Below are 19244 nucleotides of genomic sequence, written 5' to 3'. Positions count from 1 at the left end.
TTAAGCAAATTATCCAATCATAATTTTGTTTGTATTTTCAGAGATATTTGGACTGAGAACCCAGGTGTAAAATTCATACAAAAACATGTGAAATTTAAAATGTAACACTGACTTTTAAATATTATAAATAAAACATAAAAATAATGTGTAGGTTACAAGTGGTCTATAATTCTATAGCAACACATTTATCGCATTCTTTAAATTTATTCTACTTGACTTACTTTATAACTAATGCACAGAAAGATGGTGGTAGCCCAATCAACCAAACTAAATATTTAATAAAAAGCAAAACCTTGGAATATCCCTCAGTTATAATTGCCTTGCTCATATCAAATGTAACCACTATAAGAGTTTTCTCTTTTAAATTATGAGATAACAAACAGTATTTTCAACTTTTAGCTACAGTGTTAATCCAAAAACTAAGACCCCAGAGGTACAAGGATAATGCAAACTGATTTTATGTCCTGGAAATTAACATAAGAGTGTCAATTTCATCGACATTAGCATAGTAAGTCAGTGGTGAAGCTAGAATTAGATACTGAGTGTTGACTCCACAGTCAACTACAACACACAGTCCGGAGTAGTTTTCCTCAGCAAAAAAAGAAAAGGTCATTTTAATATCAAAAGGAAGTAAAGATATAAAGAATTTGTTTGAAAAGGAGGTAAGACAAAAGGTGTTTTTCCAAAAAAGAAAATCATTTAAAACTTAGGGGGGTAGTGTGTGTGTGTGTGTGTGTGTGTGTGTGTGTGTCAGAAGAGAGAGAGAGAGAAAGAGAGAGAGAGATGCATATGTCATAAACTAACCAGTATAAGTATTCATGTGGATCTTAAGTAACTGACAATTCTGTATGCCATAAAAAGTTCTAGAATGACAGTTAATACATAAGCCTCAATCTCCAACTCAGGGCTTATACTTCATATATGCTTAGAAACAATAGCAATCCAATGTGAAGAGTGGTATTAAAAGTGACGCATATAAAAGTTCCCATCAGAATTCAAAGGAGAAAATATCTCACTGTCCGGTATGCTGAATTTCAGTTTTACAAGTGGTAAGAACTAAGTGAAAAACTCTCTTATGCATTATCTTCTTCATTTCAAATTCTCAGCACATCCCTCTCTGCACTCAGCATTTTAAATGAATTTTTAATATACACTAGTATGAGAGAGGGGAAACACACCGATACTAACATTTCCTTGAGTATGCCTGAATGTGGGACCCTTTTCCTCCTATTGGGCTGCCATGTTCAGCCTTGAAATGAGGGTGTGTGCCCAGTCTTACTGTATCTTGTTAGGCCATGTTCCGTGGATTTCCCTGGGAGACCTGTACTTTTTGTTTTTGTTTGGTTTTTTGTTATTTGCTTTTTTCGTTTTATTGTTTAGTTTGAAGGGAAATAGAGGAGGAGTTGATGTGGGGAAGAGGGAAGGTGCAGGGAGGGACTGGGAAAAGTAGAGGGAGGGGAAACCGTTTGGGATGCAATGTATGAAAGAATAAAAGTTTTTTTTAAAAAAGAAAGAAAGAAAGAAAAGAAAAGAACTCTCAAGCATACTAAAACACTTTACAAGGATTTTTGTATCAATGCAAAATCTAAGCTTACAATACTTTGCAAAATTTTTGTGAATGTCCAGTTCTTTCCTTTTCAGTGACTCAAGCATTAGTTACTCTCACAGCAACGGGGACACAAGGTGGCAGTGTCGTGCTGACATTCATTTCAGGGCCCTTTCTAAAGGGACAGATTTGAAAGAGGCAAAAGGCTCTATTGTGGCAGTTAAAACCAGAGTTGTAATACTGGCCAGCCTCCTGTGGCTGCCAGCATTTTACAGGGGCTTAAAGAAGAGCAAATCATTTTGAATTTCAAGAAAATCACATCAAGCTTTTATAGAAGACAACATACTCTCTGATGGCCTTTCCAAAATGTCATGTATGAGTTCAGAAAAATGTCCAAAGGTATACAGTTTGGCTTTACCAATAGAAACTCATGACTGAGCTGTTTACCACGGACAAACTGTGGACACGGACCGTCTCTCCATCTAGTGGCCAGTGGGAAGGAGTGGAGCCATAGAAGCCATGTTGCACTTCGTTTAGTTAAAAATTGTCTTTTATCAAACCACCCACAGACTTTTAAGTTCTTTACCCTGACACCAAAAAAAAAAAAAAAAAAAAAAAAACACTTTTTGGTTTACTTTTTGGTTGAATCATTAAAGAAGACCGATAATATATTGTGACACTTACTTACCCCGATAACCACCACCTTAAAAGTTAAAGTGCTATGCTTTCTGAGACCACAAAGGCTTCTTTTATTTTTCCTTCATTACCAACTCAAACTTCCTCCATACACTTTTAACTTATAAACAGAAAATATGAACAGATAGACTTACAGACATAGCTACTTAAAACAATTAGAGAAATATTTACTCTGTTTTACTTTCAAAGAAACTGCAAAACAGAAATTATGTCCTCTTTAAAATCAGTCAGAATCAGAAACAAGGCCTCCAGATTTAGCCACTTTAAATCTTTCTTTTTTGCATTAATTAATACCACCTGATTACTAAGCAAAAGCTTTTTGTAGGAAACCGTAGAGTTTCTCACAACATACCAAGAAAAAATCAGTTCCAAATTCTTGTTCATATATTTCAAGCTCACTCAGTAGAATGAAACTATTGTAAGACCTAGAGTATCTTCTTGCTGGTGGGTATAATGAGAATATGAGAGTATAATTTTTATTAAAACTAAAAAATTATTCATATCTATTCAATATTTACAAAGAAAACCACCAAATGGGCTGGATACCAGGTAGTATGAGCTATTAAAAATTGGTTTCATAAAGCCATTATGGAAAACAAAACCTGAACCCATTTTGTGGGCCGCAAAGTTTAGAGGGTGTTTTGTTGTTATTTTATATAAAATCCTTTGACTTTAAGAGGAAGCACACACAAACTTAGGAGATCAGTTCCCTCAACTTCATTCAGTTCATGGTACCGCTTCAGCATAGGCTTGGAAAAGGCTTTGTTAGGAAGACTTCTTACAAAAACAAATGAATCTGTTCACCAATATAAAAATCTGCTCACAACTCAAAACCCAAGGATTAAAGGACAAAAAGAAGCATGGCACTGAGAGTACTGCAATGTGAGATGTTTTGACTTCTATGACCTTGTTTTGGTGGCACCACTGGAATCTGTCCTGGGATAAATGGAATATTTACATCTATCTGCTTGAGACGGACAAAAACAATAGCTGCAGGGATGAGTCAAATGGTTTTACCAAAATTGGACTGAGTTCTTTTCTTCCACCTACTCCATCCACCATCAGTATTACTTATATTATCTCAATTTATCTTCATTTACTTTTTATCACACCTATTTCTCTCCCTTCTAGGGATAAAATAAGGGAATAAAGTTCACTGCTGATGTAAGAATCCAGAAAATGTTACAATTATTGTAGTTCTTTTTATCCTGTCTAGAATCATGGTAGTAAGACTATACAACCAGGAATATAAAGACAGTAAGAAGTATGTACAAGAAAGGAGTATATTTACTGAATCAAGAGGAAATTTAGTGTGCCCAATATTTAAAAAGAAAACAAATAACAACAAATAGTGTAAAGCAGGCCAGCCCTTCCAACAGTATTTGCCTAACTTCTAATTAGCCTACAAAAGAAAGGATGTCTAGAAAAGTGTTTTTATTTAAAATGACAGTCATACAGTTTTCATACATGTATACAGGAACCAAAAAGTTATATAAAGTGAGTAAGTATTCTGCTAGCTTTTTGTTTGTTTACTAATTGCTAAGGTGGCATGCCTACACTAAACTAATTGAAACACTCCTTTAATTCTTGTCAATTACATTAATTTGTTTTTAAGTTCAAACTCCAAAACAAATCCACAACAAGAAGTCACAATTGGATTGTAAATTCACAGGATATATTAAAAGGAGAACTAAAACAAAAGCATATGATAATCTAATAAAAAGAGAAAACTAAACCTTCTAACTGTTAAAATTTATGTAACAAATTTAATGGTTTCAAAAAAGGTTCACAGTGAGTTTAAGGGCAAAATAATACTATATGTAATTTATAATTATTACCATTTGTACCTTTATGGTTTCAATTTATTGAGCATTGTTTTAGCCTTCAAAAACTGCAAGTCTACTATATGTAAATTATTTTCAATATAACTCCTGACATTAGTAGTTTAATATAAGAATGTTTCAAAAAAAAGAATGTTTCAAATGAATTCTTGATACTTAACTGCATAACATGAAATATGAACACTAAATTCATCATCATATCTGGAGACACAGAAGTCTTCAATACCAAAGTTACTTCTAATATCAAAAAGACAAACAGGATATAATAGTCAGCATCTTTACAGTCAGCTTCAAAGGAAAGCAAAGATATTCAGAATTAATTAGAATATGTTCGGTTTCCATCTGACAACTGTATGAATTGATCAACTGTCCTTGCTCCTTCTCTTCATTTTCTAACTTGGAAGTCAGTGGCTAATTTTGTCTGAGTTAAAGTGCTTACATAAGAGTTTCATTGCTTTACAGAATTACCAAACACCCGCCTGGAGTTTCAGTTGAGTGTCAAGATTCCAAAAAGGCAAAAGTTCCATGTCCTCAAGCTGATTACTTTCAAGTGAACTGCAGAATCACCAAAGAGCTTGATCCTGGAGTAGAAGAGAGGTTATGAAACCAAAGTCAAGGATAATTTTCCCTCGGCTGAGTGCACAACCAGCAGGACAACTGACCAAGACAGTATTACTGTAGGAAGAGGCAGAGTCACAGAAAAGTCCCACTTCTGATGAGCTCCTAAATGCTGCTTTGAACACACCTATTGTAGTGGCTTCCACACGCATGACTAAGAACAGGTATGTGGCACTATTTCTTCTTACAGCATCAGAAATTCGCCTCTACTACTGTTTCTAAAATAGCTCAAAAATATTCTTGGTACATTAAATAAATACAATAGATATCAATATTGGTATATAAATATTTACATAACAGGACAACAGAAGTCATACATTTTCTAGAATTTGTAGAATATGCATGTAGTCTTTAGATTTTCAGTCACAAATGAAAAGTTGCTTGTTAATTGATTACATAAAATAGCAAAATGTCTTATATAAAATGAAAAAATTAAAGGCCTCAAAATCTAAGCAAAGAACAGACTGCTTAATTATAACTGTGGCACTGGCACACGAATACATAGGCACACAAAAAACCTAGGTAAGGAACTCTGCAAGTTGACAGAGTCACAAGCCAACCAAAACTAAGTATGGACCAAAAAATCATAAGGAAACCTGCTACTATGTAAACTAATTTAAAAGTATTTTTTAAATTATTTTTAAGTGAGGGGGGGCACTTGCATATACACTTTACACAACTGACAGTGTGGACAGTCTCTAAGATAACCTGTTTCTTTGTGATAACCAATTTCTAAAACTTGCTTATAATTTATAAAGTCAATAAGTAAAACTACTTAGACTTTTCTCTTCAATACTACATGACTTAAACTAGCTTAGTTCCTTACCACTCAAAAAAGTTGGAATGGCTTTTTTTAAATAGAAATTAAAACAAAAACAAACAAACAAACAAAAAGCAAACGAACAAAAAGAAAGTAATTTATATATTTTTAAGTAGCTCCAAGGTAGGGCAGCTCCAATGTCCATTATCAACAGCTACTTTCAAGAGGCCACCCTTGCAGCTGAAGAAGGCTGGACTAGTAGCATTCAAAAAATGTCAACAGCAGACCTCCCTTTGCCAGAAAAGATTACAGTGAGCACAGGAGCCAGATGCTGCCTCCACGCACCTTGCCAACCTCAGAGCAACACGTTGCTCACGGCCTGAATTTGGCTTCCTATGAGACAGCATAACCAGCCACTACTCAGGGTTGGGTAAGTCCATGAACACATCCACCAATAATTTCTATATTTATAGAAAGCCAGAACATGTGTAGATAATCACACAATTGGTTATTTATATAGTGCCAGATTTTATGAATACAGGAATTTGTTAATTAGCACGAAGACTAATCATTAAAATTCAAAAATAGATAAATAAACAGGAATGCCATTTATTTGTTAACGTTTCAGGGAGAAAGTATGCAGCAGCTTCCCTCTGACGAATACAGGCTTCTGCAGGAAAAAAAAAAAAAAAGAAGAAGAAGAAGAAAAAGTATCTGCGATTTTTGAGACCCTATTGAGTATGATGCAGGAAATCACAGTCTTTCTATTAAAAATAATCTGATTCGTCCCTCAGTTAAAAAAATTAAAAAGTTTAAACTGGCATGTGCTTAGCATTTGAATCACACTGTTTGGCATTCCACTGTCTGGGTGCTTTTCAAAGACCAAAGCTGATTTTCATCGGATAGGAGTTAAAAAGCACACACACGTCACTCAATACCAAATTGTTTTAGCTACAGGGCATGGCAAAGCATGAAATAACTGCTTTAGAGCACTTCCTCATGTGGGTGTGTTAGATAACTGTCTGCTCCAACATTAAAATGAAACACACTGTGACCTGACAGTGTCAGGCTTTGGGACCTAAACAGGAAGATGAGCCCACCAAAGCCAGCAAGCCTGGTTAATGAATTTTTCTGGCACTCTATAGCCCTCCTGTGACGCAAGGCTTTCAGCTTTCCAAATCCCTGTGCAGCAGAGGGCACTGGCTTTAAGTTTACTTATGCACATTTTACAATGTCCTGCAGTATTTAGATTGTGACAGTTCCTCCCAGAAAAGGGCAAGATTATTTTTCATACTAAAAATATTTTCAATTTACTGAAGGCCAACCAAGAATTATAATGCAAAAGAAAACACACTCTAAAAATTAAAACCACCACAGAAATGACTAAAATTTTCCTTTTCCATTTTCTTTTGAGAGTTGCTGCATTTGGTGTTTACTTGTGGGTAATGTAAAAACACAATGTGAAATATTTAAATTATACCAGCAATGGATTTGTGATTCTTTGATCCATATAAATATGAATTATGTACATAAATATACAGTAATATTTCCATAAATATGCATGAACATTAAAGCAATTGATCAAAAGATATATGAAAGATTTCTTTTGTTTAAAAGAGCATCTCAGATAATTCCCAGTGATAATACCAAAAATAGCAGGTGCATGGGACAAACACACTTCTGACCTTTTAGTTTTAAAACAAATTTTTGGATAAGTCTAAACTGGGAAAAAATCTCTTCAAAATTCCAATTATCACGCACGATGTTAACACATACTTCCTACAGACTCCCCCTAAACTTCCCTTGGCCCCTGGAAGGACCTGACTGAATGCACTTCAGGTATATACTGCTCCTTTCCAGCTGAAAAGACAGTGGAGAAAAATAACTAAATTAAAAGTCTCAGTATAAATTTTTTAAAAGAAGAGGTAAAAAAAAAGTCTTTCAGTAGCAAAAGTTCACTACCCTTCCATAATAATGGGTTTTTAATAAACATTTTACTAGGTTTGAACCTTGAGAATGTGTTTAGGAGTCTGCTCTTGTGTCCCAGGTGGGTTAAGAATATTGCTTTATGGACTTCTTTGTGTTGTCGGAGAGGCCTAATGGAATTAACAGGGGAAAAGTCTGCCATTATAGTAAATAAATAATGTATTACAAAAAGGTGATTGTTATTATCAAAGATCTCCACAGATCAGCATCCATTTCCTATTACCACTCGTCTATTTTCTGAAAACATTTATGTATCTCTCAGTTTGACTTAATTTTTATCAGATGAATAAAAGTTTTACTTTTGTACAAACCCAAATGAAAGTCTATTTAAAAGTAGTATACTTCAAGTGGAGCTTTTCTAACTACTCCTTAGAATTTTGAAAAACATTTTTCTAGAAAATTCCTCAACAATATAAGCTAGTTTAAAATATAACTTTTTCCCACCATGAGAAAAAGAAAAGAAAAAGAATCCCTCAAATACAAATTTTCAATACAAGTACATTTTTATAGTCTCAAAATTGTTAAGGGAATACTTACAGTTGTTGCACAAAATGGCCTGATACACTCCATAGCTTCTACTTTGTTTAAAAAAAAAAAAAAAGGCCAGCTCCCAATACTCCCTCCTCAAGCATAAATACACAAACCAAAAGAAAACTGTCCCAGGATAAAAACTGCTTGTTAATAAAGTATATATTCTCACTAACGATAGTAGCATCAATATAAATGCAACAATCCATCTCTAAAATAAAGTTAGAAAAGAGCCCCAATTCCTTTGAAGATATAGCCCCCTGTTGCATTAATTCTACATATATAACAAAAAATAGTTACTTGATTCTTGCCCACCTTAAAGGACTACCCCTCACCTTATGTCCAATGTCATCAAACAAGCCTGCTGGTATAAAGTATGCAACCTGCTTCAAGGATTTAAACTGCAAATATGGACTTTAAACTTCAATGTAAAACAAAGAACAAGAGTCTCACTTTGGTAGTAACCACACTGGCATTGAAGCTAAAACTCACTGGCAAATAACTAACAAAATCCAGTTAGCAATAAATAAGGACAACATGATATATAGACAGACAGATGGAATTGCATAAACAGACAAGAAAAGCAAAGAGACAAACATACGGAGGAGTTTGTTTTAAAAGAGTGAAAGATTCTGATTTTCTTGGTACTTTAGTAAGAAAAATAGGCTTGTTTGTAATTATTTTTTAAACTAATAAAACTGAATCACAAGGTCACACCCTTAAATAATTAGGAAAATTAGTAGAGGGTAGGCCTCCTATAGATGTTCCAAATTTTAAGCTAGCATTAGCTCTGTCAAATTTAAAAACAGAAATTAAAATTCAAGAAAAGAAAGCATAAAAGCACTGTGGACTAAATAAGATGATAAATACAGGGGGCCTGAGGAGGCAGGGTTGTTTTTATGAAAGTTGTCTGCCCCTACCTTCTTCCCCAGCGCTGAGTTTCTCTTCTCATAATCGGTGTCTCCCTGGAAGTACAGTGTGAGTGGTAATGACTGCCTGCCTCCCTAATGAGTCCATTTTCCTGCTCTTGATGTTGTGTATATACACACACTGCAACCTACCTTACAAACCACAGAGACGGGAAGAGAGAGAGAGAGAGCAAGAGAGAGGGAGGGGAAGGGGGGCAGAGAGAGAGAGAGAGAGAAAGACAGAGACAGAGCAAGCAAGCCAGTGAGAGAGAAAGAGGAGAGAGAGAAAGAAAAACAGAAAGAAACTGAGAGAGAGAAAGGCACAGACAAAGCCCTCCTACCAGACAGCAGACAGCCCTCCTTCCCCTATCCAGCAAAATGCAACTCGTCTAATGCAGCAACAGGTTCAGTATTTCAGACTAACAGAGTGAAAAGGTACATTCTCTATAGCATTGCTGCTTGCAAATAAACAGTTTAAGAGCAGCTGGCTCCACCTTCTTTATTTATGCTCCATTATGAGGAATGTATTGTTTCAGCTCTGGCACAACAGTACGTGTGGAATTATCATAAATACATTTTTGCATATTAGCAGGAAATAGGGAATTGCATAGCTTATTTGTGCAATTTTTCAAATTTATTTTTTTAATGTGAGAAAAATGTCAACAAATCTGCTCTGACAAAAGCCTAGTAATGATTTTAAAGTCAGAGCAGTCTTAAAGGAGACTGTAAAAAGCAGACTCCATACAATAGGAAAACTGATCTCAGACAAAACTGATAACTGCAAAGAAGAAATCACTGTTCAGTAAATAAACCAAAACCATACACAAAATTGAAGACAAGAACAAAATTAAGTTCAATTAACTTGCTAATAGGCTAGTGCCCGAGAAGAAAGCAGACTGGTTTCTTGTTTGAAGCATCCAGCTATACAAACACCACAATGTAATTCAGTCTGTATGAACAGGTGCAATGCATACAATACACAGTATACTAGAGAAATAAACCCACTAGGAGTTACCACTCAAGCAGGACAAGGTTCCGTATAATATGGATCTGAAACTATGGTAAATAACCTTTGATCTTTTATTAGAAATAAAAACTAAAACTGGTGCTTTTAAATAAATCTTCCTTGAAAGCAAAAAAAAAAAGGAAACTCTTTACCCTGTATCTTTAACCAAATTTACACACACACTAGCTCCAGGAAAACAGTGCTAACTATTCTACTGGTCCCATCACGTACATCCCACACCCTTTGCCAACTCTCAGGTGCCTTTTCCAAAATGCTAATATATTTTCAGTTGTAGAATGACCAACATCACAAAACAGGACTGGTTGCAAGTCATTCTTATTATCCCTTATTTTTTCGAAACAACTGCTGTTACAGTATACCATACCTGATTACTGTATCTGTGTAGACAACCATCTTCCTTAATATTGTTCTATATCATTTGACTGTATCATTTGCATGCATTTAAAAAACATTAAAATGAGTAAATCTTTCTAATGGAATTCACATAAGAAATGAAAGGTAAGAGAGTGCATCTTATTTCAACGTTATATTTGGCACCAATGATCTTACATATACTAAGTGTAAAACCACTCCTTTATGTGGCTTAGTGTATTATGTGCTTCAAACTTCAGAGCGGATTTCATTACATAACAAAAACAATCTTACTGGGCTGGGTAGGATATATGTAGATCAGTTGCCAGAGTGCCTGCCTGCATACACAGAGCCTGGTTCAATCCCAGCACTTCCTAAAACTGGGCATAGTGTTTTAGGCTTATAATCCCACATTTAGAGGAGGTGGGAAAGATGAAGCACAAGTTAATGGTCACCCTTAGGAGCCTAACAAGTTCAAAGTCATCCAATATATTAGTACACATCTTGCCCCTTGCTGCTCTACCTGGTAATTCCATGTTTATTGCTATAATGTAATCATCACAGTGTAGCTTTGGCTAAATAAATAAATACATCAACGGATTTTAAAAGGAGGCCAGAAACAGATCCACATAAACTTACGTCAACTGATCTTTAACAAAATTTAAAAGGGAACAAAGCAGTTTTTCAACACATAGTGCAGGAACAACACAACATTAAAAAAAAGTGTCATAAACACAAACCATAAATGCTTTGAAAATTATTTGTAAAATGCAAAACGCAAAGACTCCAAAACTATAAGAAGAAATTTTTGAGTAAAATACTAATGGTGTGATTCAAGAAAAGAATTAGTAAACTAAACTTCATTAAAATTACCTTTTTTCCTCTGTTTAGGATACAGAAGAGAAAGTGGTAATACATGCCATGAAAAGCTAGGAAATATTTGCAGAAAACAAAATTTGTAATAGACAATTATCTAAAATACGAAATAATGTCTTAAACTCACTGGGAAATCAAACAATGAAATTAAAAAGTGGGCAAAGAACTGGGCGGTGGTGGCGCACGCCTTTAATCCCAGCACTCGGGAGGCAGAGGCAGGCGGAGAGGCAGAGGCAGGCGGATCTCTGTGAGTTCGAGGCCAGCCTGGTCTACAAGAGCTAGTTCCAGAACAGGAACAAAAAACCTACAGAGAAACCCTGTCTCGAAAATAAAAAAATAAAAAAATTAAAAAAAATTTTAAAAAAAAGTGGGCAAAGAGCTTTAACAGACACCTCACTGAAGAGGAAAAACAAAAGCAAATGAAAATATGCACATCATATGTCTTGAAGAAGTGCAAAACAAAACAAGGACATATCACCACACACTCGTTAGAATAGCCAAAACCCAAAACACTGACAATGCCAATGCTGGTGGGGATGTGGAGCAACCAGAACTCTCATTCACTAATGGCAACAGTAGAAAATACTACAACTACTTGACAGTTACTGACAACTCTATTTTTAAAATCAGTGTTGCTCTAAAGGAGCTATAGTCATAGTTCCCTAAACTTGCAAATAACCAAGATGTCTTTTACTATATGACTGGACAGTCTGTGATATATCAAGACAACAGAATGTTTTCCAGTGCTAAAAAGAACAAAGCCATGCAAAGATATGGAGGAAATTTAAATTCTTTTTACCAAGCGAAAGAAGCTAATGTGAAAAGGTTACAATTTACATGATTCCCACTGTATGACATCCTAGAAAAAACAAATTGTAAATGATAATGAAAAAAAGCAATGGTTCCAGGGGTTATGATGAAAAGGGGATAAATAAATGAAACACAAAGGACTTTTCAGGATTTAAAATTATTCTCAATGCGATCTAAAAGTGACCAGATAGATGTGACAATACTTTTGTTGAAACCCACAGAATGTACAACATCAAGTGTGATAAATGTACAGATTGCATTTTGCGTGATAATAATTGGACAAAGTGAATCATTCTATCAAATGCAGCACTCTAATAAAGACCATGATTGACAAGGAGAGGATACTAAGGTAAGCACGAGGCATGATAGAAATCTCCTATCTTCCCTTTAATTTCCTACAAGCCTAAGAGTCCTTTAAAAATAATAAAAAACTATTAGGAACAGAGAGATGGCTCAGCAGTTAAGAGTGTGTACCGCTCTTGTAGAGGACCAGAATTCAGTCCCCAGCACCCACATCAGACAGCTCAAAACTGCTTATTAACACTAGCTCTAGAGAGATCCTGTGCTTCTGGCCTCTCCACCAGAGCCCACATGCAATTATCACACACAAACACACACACACATGATTAAAAATAAGAAGAAAGTCTATTATACTTATCAACTCTAAAAATTATTGTTTCTGGAGCAGACATAATTATTCAGTTCATAAAGACACTTGAAAGCACAAGTTTGAAAAACCAAGTTCAATTATTAGAACCCAGGGTAAGAGAATCAACTCCCAAAAGTTGTCCTCTGACTTCCAAACATATGCTGTCATACAAACAATAGCGTTACACACGCACACATACATGCATACACACTAATAACAACTAAAACAAAAATATTGTTTTCAGGACACAGAATTACTGCTAATTTTTGCATATCTTGAAAAGTCATGTAACTAACTATGCAGTTTAGGTTTCTTTATATAATGAAAATTAAATTTAAGGGAAATAATTGGATTTGAAATCCTAGTAATTATCATGATAGCCCATACTTAAGTGCTAACTATGTATAAGGAAATTTTCTAAGTCATTTTCATTTATTAACTCATTAAATCTTAATAATGACCCTATTAGGTAAGAACAATTTTTAGACCATATTTTCAAGATAAAGAAACACAAGATTAAATAATCACCTGAAATCACACAATTTAGTGGTAATAGGATTTGAGCCTATTATCATGGTTTAATTCCTATACTTCAGTGTTCCCAAATATTTTATGATTGCTAAATTCTCACCCAGCCATAAAGTACTTTGCTTGTGGGTAACATTCAATGCATCATGCCTTGCTTATCAATACAACACAGTAAATATTTCAATAACTAGAGTTCCCAAGTTCTCAATATATCTGGCTTATGGGTATAGCAACTCTAAAATACATTCTGTCCGGTATTCCTTGATGTGGGAGTGTCATATATCAATCTGTTGTTTTCATTGGTTAAGTAATAAACACACTGCTTGGCCTCATAGGTTAGAACATAGATGGGAGGAGTAAACAGAATAGAATTCTGGGCGGAAGAGGAAGTGAGGTCAGACTCTGCTCTGCTTCCGGACAGGATGGATGGAGGCTAGAATCTTCCCGGTAAGCGCACCTTGGGGTGCTTACACTCATTATTAGAAATGGGCTAGTCCAGGTGCGAGAATTAGCCTGTAAGGGCTAGAGTTCATGGGCCAAGCGGTTCTTAAATGAATACAGTTTGTGTGTTGTTATTTTGGGCATAAGCTAGCCAAGCGGCCCGGGTGTTGGGGATGCAGCCATGCTGCAGCCCTTACTTCAACAATTCCTGAATACTGTATAATGATGGATCAATAGTAGGTAAAGTGCTTGCACACATGTGCGACTCTGAACTCAAATCTCCAGAACCCAAGCCAATTTTGTTATCCCAGTGTTCCTAAGGTAGGATGACAGGTGGGGATAGGAGAATCCCTAGAAGCTCATAAGCCAGCTAGCCTCATATATATGGCAGCAAATAAGGCCCTGCCTCAAACAAAATGGAAGACTGAAGTAGAAGACCAACGCCCAAGATTATCCTGAGTGACATACTTTGCAATCGGCAAGCACAAAAGCATGTGCATACATGCATGCACACACACCCCATACATGTATATATGCACACATACATCATACACCAAAAAAGATTTTTTTAAAGTTGTGTAGTCTAAACATCATATACTTAATAGTAGTGCAACAAGTATTTAATGGATTAAATAAATAATACAGTACAATAAAACATCTCCAACATTCTGTAGCCTAAGGGAATAGAAATGTAAGGTTCAATTGTAAGGAATCTGAAGAGAACAATGAATAAATAAAAGTCTGTGATTTTATAAAATCTGTTTTAACTGTGAATTTTTCAGATATATTCTAAATTTTTATACTGTGACTTACTCTTAAATAAATTACTTACCCTTGTTCTGCTCCTTATGCATTAATGTAACATATTGTCTACATACTATGTACTGGAGATGAAAAGATTTTAAAATATGACACACTATTCTTGCCCTTGAAGACTTCACAGAACAATAGGTAATGGGCATGTAAACAATCTAGTTATTACAATCAAATAACATTAGCTAAATGTGATATTTTATATAATAGTACCTTAAACCCCTCAATAAGCTAAACACAAGTCCCTAAAAATCTAAATTAAAATAAGGCTTATGAAAGCATCTGAGTACATACATAAAGAGAAGAGGTAGGTTCTGAGATTAGAATTAGTTTGTTTTCATACAATGTGATCTATACATATAGCTTATGATTTATTTCTCAGAATGTCTAGTGAATTCTTTAAGTAACAGTATATGTACATAAATGAATCAGTGGTAAATATTGCTCTAGAATATGAAATTTCATTGTTTTCAGTTACAATACATCTTGGTCAGAATTATCTTGATAAATAACCACTTCAAAAATGTGCAGTTTTTTTTTAATTCTGCAAAATCAAAGAAAGCAAATTTAAAAGATATTTACCAATAAAAATCATATGTTTCCTGAGTTCTTTCTAAGTTATCATTAATATTTTTATATTACGGACTTAACAGGAAAAAATGTGGGATCTTCCAAAGATACCTTTATTATAAAGAGGAATAGGAGGAGGAAACTAGAGTCATGATGCAAAAATGGGAAATCTCAGAAGCCTGAGTAAAGGGTAGAAAAGGCATGTTTAGGACTAGCCGGACAGAACGGTCCATTGTTACATTAAACAGAAGACACTGTCACTGAAGCCACCATCATCAAATTAATTCTATCTGTACTAATTCTATAATAATTCTAAATTTTGGTCATCTGAATAAAATTGTATCACATTACAACCAAGAAAAATTAAAAGAGACTGTAGATAAGTCATTTTTCTAATACTGCCAAAAAGTATAAACTTTTGAAGGGAAGAGAAATAGCTAATTTCAATTATAATCAACAAATATTCAAGTTCAAAACTAAAGTCATAAAGTATAAACTATACAATTGGGAATACCTCTGTTATGGCTAGTTGCAGCATTGGAGGATTTTACATGACTCTCTCCTCCATGGGATTGAAACCATACAAAATCATACACACAGCAGAGCACTTACTCACTTCTCTGGTCTGGCCCCTGTCAGTGCAGCTGATACATAGTTGAAAGAAAACAGTTTTTTTGAATGAGTGCAAGCACATATGAATGCTGTGGTACTGTGCACGTAACTGGCCCCCATAAGCTCATAGGGAATGGCACTATTGGGAGGGGTGGCTTTGTTGAAGGCAGGTGTTACTGTAGAGGCGGGCTTTGAAATCTCACATATGCTCCAGCCATGCCAGTATCTCAAGTCACTTCCTGTTGCCTGCACAGGTTGCCTCAGATACCTGTCTAGCACCATGTCTGCCTGCATGCTGCCACATCCCACCAAGATGATAATGGACTGAACCTCTGAACTGAAAGTCACCCACTTAAATGTCTTCCTTTATAAGAGTTTCCATGATCATGGTATCTCTTCACAGCAATAGAAACCCCAAACAAGACAAATGCTTAAACAAAGCAACAGAACATCGATTTCACAAATAATAGTAATTGAAATCATTAACAAATCTGAGTCCTAAGGATGATATGAAAAACCCTGCAAGTACTACTTTCAAATTTACTAATTCACATATAAAAAATCCTTATTTTAACATCTTGTGGACAAATATACAATAAAATATTGAGTAAAAAAGATATTGTCCTCTAATATATTTTTCAATATTTATTTACAATTATTAGCGTGTGTCTGTGTGTATACTATGCCTGTCTGTCTATCCCACACAAGTGCCACAGTATGTTGATGTGAACGTCAAAGAACAACTTGGGGAAGTAGGTTCTCTTCCATCATGTGGATTCTGTCATTAAATGCAGGTTGTCAAGCTTGGGAGCAAGTGCCTTAACCTACTCAGTCATCACACTGGCCTGCTAGCAGACTGCAAATCACATTACTGATGAAGAAAACTCAACCTCCATATACAACTGGTTTATCTATTATTTCTTTTCTTCAAGCATGGAAAATGTTCCAGAAAAAAAATCTGAAGCTAGTCTCTTCATAGGAATGAACCGATTGTACCTGAGTAAAACACTTTGAGATAAGATAGAAGAATTAGGGTACTTTGGATAAGCTTCTCGTGTGATAAACTGCACTAGGTAAAAAAATAAGCAACAATCTTAAGGTATAAAACAGATGAGATGGAGGAGGAAGAGTGGAGAATGGCATTAAAGAGCAAGCAATGAGAAATTCCCTCGATGAAGGTAGATTTTTTTTTCCTCAGGAGTGAAGCCTGATCTAGAATTCTAAGAGTATTTTTGCAATATAAATGTTTTTCTTTTCTGAAAACTTCTGGCAAAGTTTGATAATGTATATTCTTACACAATAGTGTAATGAAAAGCAAAAGAATCAGAAGAGAAGTCAATTCCCACACTCACTCACATACTAAAAGCTTTACAATATGCATGCTTCCCCTCAAGACTTCCAGGAGTAACTACTGGAGTGAACAATGGCTAGGAAACAGTAAATCCTGAGTAGAAGAAATCAAAAGTATCTTTAATGTAGAATGACTCACATATGGAAATGAGTCAATCTCCCTTTTCCAAAAACAGGACAGGTTGGACCATGGGGAACAATAACTATAGAGATTAATGCTGAATTACAGGATTGTTATACCATTAATGCAGCTAACACCTTCCTTATACATTTACATTAAATGATATGATTATCTTCAGAAAATGAAGGGAATAAAGTATTTTCATTACAAAAATCAATAATGGTGACCTAATTAAATAAAAGAAACATACAAAAGACATTTGCAATAATATCTACCTGGATCTAGAAAAAACATTTAGGACATATGAACTGAGCTTTCCATTTTCTACTCAATCCTCCCTACTCAACAATCTAGGACAAAGCCGGTATCTTTAGAGTTTTAATTTATATGCACCAATTATATACTAAATGTCAGAAATACCAGAAAAGTATAGCAATACATTTTCTAGAAAACATTAAACACACATGAAAGCCATGAAAAGCATCTTAACTCAATAGTTTTTGATATCCACTTAGAAGGAAAGTTTAGAGAAAGTAACATTTTAGAATAAATTTTATCACTGCTATATGATGTGTGAGAAATGTCTGTATTCTGTCAATCATATTTTAAATAAACGCTAATTGGCCAGTCAGAAAGTATGGGCGGGTCAACCAGACAGGAAGTAGAGGCGGGGCAATGAGAACTAGAGAATGCTGGGAAGGAGGAGGCTCATTCCTCCCGAGTCCTGGCCCATACACTGAAGAATTAAGATGTGATCTGCCCTGGCCCATACACCGAAGAAGTAAGATGTGATCTGCCCCGCTGAGAAAGGTACTAAGCCATGTGGTTAACATAGATAAGGAAATGGGTTAATAGACATATAAGAGCTAATAAGAAGTCTGAGCTAATGGACCAATCAGTTTTGTAATCTTATGGAGACCTCTGTGTGATTTTCTTTGGGACCTTGCTGGATGTGGGGTACTAGGCGGGACAGAAACCCCAACAAGCAGGGCCCACATGTTACAGAATGGCACCCAAAGCATTTGAGTGTTACAGCTATATGCTTTAGACTTATAATTAGGCTACAAGCACTGTCTTATTTAATCTCCCCAAGAGAATTATAAGAAAGTAATATCAATGTCCCAATCTTATAGGTAAAAATATAAAATCTCAAAGACACATATCTATTAAGTAACATAAGTCAAGCCGAACAATAACCTAAATGGAAATGAAAGGAAGGAACAGAGGGAGGGAGGGAAAAAGAGGGAAGGAAGTAAGGAGGGAGGATGGAGGGAGGGAGAACACTGATTTGTATAAAAAGGGCTTGACAAAATGACTCGAAAAATACTTATCTTCCATGTTTTTAAGGAAGAGCTTAATAAATTTCTCAAAGTGAAATTTACAGAAAACATGATGAAAAGTAGCATTTTTCAAAGAAAAAGTTGCAAAGGGCTGGATGGCTCAGTGGTCAAGAGCACTGGCTGCAATTCCAGAGGACCCAGGGCCAACCAATTTCCAGCACCCACATGGTGGCTCACAACTGTCATTTGTAACTCTGTTTCCAGAGAATCTGATGCCATTTTTCTAGCCTCCACAAGCACCAGGCATAATGTGATTCACAGAAAAACACAAGCAAAACACACCTAGAACTTGACTACAATGTATAAGGCTCTAAGTTCCTTTCCAAGAACAGAAATAGACAGTCAAATAGATAGACAGACACTTTCAAAGTAAACATACTATAAGCTATTTTTTAAGAGTTGGAAAAAGCAGTGGCAACATGTCTAGTGATTATGAAGTCTGTTATTAATAGAGTCAGCATAATAGTAACCTGCTAAGTCCTCTGAGGCAACAGGCCACTGTAATGATCCAAATGGGTAAAAAAGCAATATTTGTTTATGGCTAGAAACCAAATATGAGTGAGTACATCCCATATTCCTCTTTTTGGGTCTGGCTTACCTCACTCAGTATAGTGTTTTCTATTTCCATCCATTTGTATGCAAAATTCAAGAAGTCCTTGTTTTTTACTGCTGAGTAGTACTCTAATATGTATATATTCCATACTTTCTTCATCCATTCTTCAATTGAAGGGCATCTAGGTTGTTTCCAGGTTCTGGCTATTACAAACAATGCTGCTATGAACATAGTAGAGCATATACTTTTGTTGTATGATAAGGCCTCTCTTGGGTATATTCCCAAGAGTGGTATTGCTGGGTCCATGGGTAGGTTGATCC

The 19244-nt window shown here is 35.3% G+C and overlaps 1 protein-coding gene and 1 long non-coding RNA gene across 10 annotated transcripts in view; one reads left to right on the top strand and one right to left on the bottom strand.

Moving 5' to 3' along the window:
* The window catches only part of Zbtb20 (zinc finger and BTB domain containing 20), a 752057-nt gene that overhangs the window by 704520 nt on the left and 28293 nt on the right, over nucleotides 1-19244 (bottom strand). For 6 of the 9 annotated variants that reach the window (XM_050148760.1, XM_050148767.1, XM_050148772.1 and 3 more), the window contains exon 1: nucleotides 8896-9357. The exons of the other annotated variants lie outside the window; for them this stretch is intronic. The gene's annotated coding sequence lies outside the window, so the exon portion shown is untranslated. Of the gene's footprint in view, nucleotides 1-8895; nucleotides 9358-19244 lie in introns of those variants that run through there. 9 annotated transcript variants of the gene reach the window in all.
* On the top strand, nucleotides 3579-16455 carry LOC126505629 (uncharacterized). The gene is made up of 3 exons (XR_007592946.1): nucleotides 3579-4865; nucleotides 12169-12296; nucleotides 15815-16455. It is a non-coding gene; the product is annotated as an uncharacterized lncRNA (long non-coding RNA).

This window comes from Alexandromys fortis, unplaced genomic scaffold (genome assembly GCF_014885135.2).
Source record: "Alexandromys fortis isolate MF-2015 unplaced genomic scaffold, M_Fortis_MF-2015_v1.1 scaffold_4, whole genome shotgun sequence".
NCBI classification, from domain to species: Eukaryota; Metazoa; Chordata; class Mammalia; order Rodentia; family Cricetidae; genus Alexandromys; species Alexandromys fortis.
This window is presented reverse-complemented; position numbering and strand designations above follow the sequence as displayed.